The sequence below is a fragment of the Lithobates pipiens genome, unplaced genomic scaffold, assembly GCF_037356315.1.
Source record: "Lithobates pipiens isolate NorthernLeopardFrog02 unplaced genomic scaffold, aLitPip1_a1.2 Scaffold_8, whole genome shotgun sequence".
Lineage (NCBI taxonomy): Eukaryota > Metazoa > Chordata > Amphibia > Anura > Ranidae > Lithobates > Lithobates pipiens.
This window is the reverse complement of record NW_027507903.1, coordinates 24119444-24122724: the sequence shown is the minus strand read 5'-3', so window position 1 is coordinate 24122724 and position 3281 is coordinate 24119444. Positions and strand designations below refer to the sequence as shown.

At 39.0% G+C, this 3281-nt stretch overlaps 1 pseudogene; it reads right to left on the bottom strand.

Moving 5' to 3' along the window:
- Nucleotides 1–1832: 1832 nt before the first annotated feature.
- LOC143960134 (proteasome subunit beta type-7 pseudogene) lies at nucleotides 1833–2698 on the bottom strand (annotated as a pseudogene).
- Nucleotides 2699–3281: the final 583 nt, after the last annotated feature.

Here is a 3281-nt window from a genome sequence, read left to right as displayed (position 1 = left end):
TTTCCTAAAGACAACCTCTGGATATGACGCTGAGCACGTGCACTCAACTTCTTTGGTCGACCATGGCGAGGCCTGTTCTGAATGGAACCTGTCCGGTTAAACCGCTGTATGGTCTTGGCCACCGTGCTGTAGTTCAGTTTCAGGGTCTTGGCAATCTTCTTATAGCCTAGGCCATCTTCACGTAGAGCAACAATTCTTTTTTTTTTTTTTTTAGATCCTTAGAGAGTTCTTTGCCATGAGGTGCCATGTTGAACTCCCAGTGACCAGTATGAGAGAGTGAGATCTATAACACCAAATTTAACACACCTGCTCCCCATTCACACCTGAGACCTTGTAACACTAATGAGTCACATGACACCAGGGAATGAAAATGGCTAATTGGCCCCAATTTGGACATTTTCACTTAGAGGTGTACTCACTTTTGTTGCCAGCGGTTTAGACATTAATGGCTTAGTGATGAGTTATTTTGAGGGGGACAGCAAATTGACACTGTTATACAAGCTGTACACTCACTACTTTACATTGTAGCAAAGTGTCATTCCTTCAGGGTTGTCACATGAAAAGATAGAATAAAATATTTACAAAAATGTGAGGAGTGTACTGTGAGATACTGTATATATATATATATATATATATATATATATATATATATATATATATATATATATATTCTGCATTCAGCGTAGCCTATATGTATAGTGCATTTAGTGATGTACAGTAGATAATACAGTGCAGGCTGTGTACACACTATATAATACAGTGTAGTGTGATGTTAAAAAAAAAAAAAAATACCCATCATGTGAGGCAGACACTCACATGCCACTAAAAGAGAGCAAGCAGCCTCTGAAATAATATTTAACAGCAGGGCCCGTTCCAGCACCCAACAAGAGTAACTGTGAGGGGTTACAGTGTTCTGGCACCACCAACACCTAAGGCCCAATGTTTCCTCCCCTGTTTAACAGAGGCATGTAATTATAATTTTTTAAATAATATTTAACAGTAGGGACCATTCCTGCGCCCAACAAGAGTAACTGTGAGGGGTTACCATGTTCTGCTACCACCAACACCTAAGGCCCAATTTTTCATCAGAGTATATAGTGCAATCCGTATAATATATATACTGCAGTTCAGAGTATATAATGCAGTCGGTATATTATATATACTGCAGTTCAGAGTATATAGTGCCCTAAGTGTAGTATATATAATACAGTGCAGGATATATAGTGCAGTGTACAATACATAATATAGTGTATTGAAGTAGTTAAGGGCTATGACAGAATTAAGAAAAAACGGCATGGGTCCAGCCCCCTTTGGGTCTGGTATGGATTTTGGGGGGGACTTCCATGGCATTTAAAAAAAAAAAAAATTGGCGTGGAGTTTACCTTAATCATACCAGATCTGAAGGGCCTGGTATGGACTGGGGGGGAAACCCATGCTTTTTTTTTTTTATTATTATTATTTTTTATGTATATTGCCAGGACATTACAGCCGTGAGCAATTTTAAATTACATTTTTTTTCGTTTAGAAATGTCATTTTGCTGCAGTACTTTTCTAAAAATGGGAAAAATTTGCTACTTTACTTTATTTAAAGGTATATTTCATTTTTTATTGTTTCACTTTAAGCATTCTTAAAATCACTGCTCCTGAAAAACCTTTTTTTTGCATTGATACATGTCCCCTGGGGCAGGACCCGGGCCCCCAAACATTTTTTATGGCAATAACTTGCATATAAGCCTTTAAAATTAGCACTTTTGATTTTTCACTTTCGTGTCCCATAGACTTTAACGGTGTTCGCATACATTTTTTTTTTTTTTTAACAGAACAATGACAGTTTTTTAATTGAATCTCTCAGAAGGGAACAGAGATTTGACATATTACGACTCAGTACAAACAGGGAGTATGGTCTTTAACCTTAGGAAGTATCCATAGTTTGAATACTCTCTTCTACTACATCCAGGTTGAAATGAGTAATCTTCTCCGGCAGAACACCAATGGTGCCTTTCTTGTACTTGTAATTTCCAGATCTTACACCTTTCTTGTTTGCCACATCATGAGGGTGTATGTAATCCACCTTATTCTTTGTAATCACACATAAGTCGATGTTGTTACCGGAGCCCAAGTCATTAAATATCCCAGAAGCAATGGCATCTCGTACCAATTGTTTGGCACAGCCATTGCAGCCAGGGACCCGGAGCCCATTGTAACATAGGGTAGCTTATCTGTTGATCCATGTGGGTAAATGCTATACAGATGTGGGCCTGAACAGTCAACTCCACCAAGCACAAGCGCAGCACCAATGTAGCCTTGATACCATTTGCTTCAGCATGCGGTTAGCAGTTGCTACTCTAGGCAAACGTCCTGTAGAGAGAGAATGCAGCTCTACCTTGGAAGATATCAGCTGGGTGGTCAATTTTGTATCAGCTGCTGTCCCGGCACCACAATAATAGACATTAGAAGCTATGTAGTGGATCTTTGAACAGTTCTTGTCAGCTACAATCATTCCTTCCGTTGCTCTTGTTTCAGCACCAAGGATTACCCCATCCTTAAACACAATTCCAGCAATTGTGGTGCCGGTTTTGCGAGCTGCAGGGAGCTTGTGTCCTTTCTGTAAGAACTCCTTTTCCAAAAGAGCATTTCGCCTGCAGTTCCCAAACTGAAACCCGCCGACAGGAGCAAAGCGCACAGTCACGTCTGCCATCTTTCCCCAAGAGTAAATCGGTTGGCATACATTTTTTGTCTGTTTGCAAGATCTGGTGCGAGCCAAACCAGGGGGTGTTCGGCACATCCCTACTGATGGTTCTTTGGCTAGATAATTATACTGAAAAAAACGTTGTGGCATTGCAGCATAATGGATTCAATGACATTTGCATTGTTATTTGTAAGTTTGCTCTTCATTTATTCATTTTAGAGTCAAAAAATAAACTTATGGTATGTTTGAGAGTTGCCTAAAGAAGTTCAACAGAAGTTGCAAAAAGACCATAACTCAAGCCACCACCTAACAATTTTCTACTTTTCCGCCTTATATTTGCAGCTTAAAAAGGTTGTTTAAAGTTCAGGCTGATACATCTGATATCATTCTCTAGGAGCAGATTGGTAATTATTAGAATATATTTGGCTGTTCCATAAGTTACATATATTTCTAGTAAAAGAGGCAGAAACGTGTGCTTTTATGGCCAATACAGATATGGAATCAACCTTCAGACTTTTACCGATTTATCCAAACAGTACTGAGGTGACTTTTTATAAATGGTTCAATCTCCTACTCTTATTTAAAGGCTTGA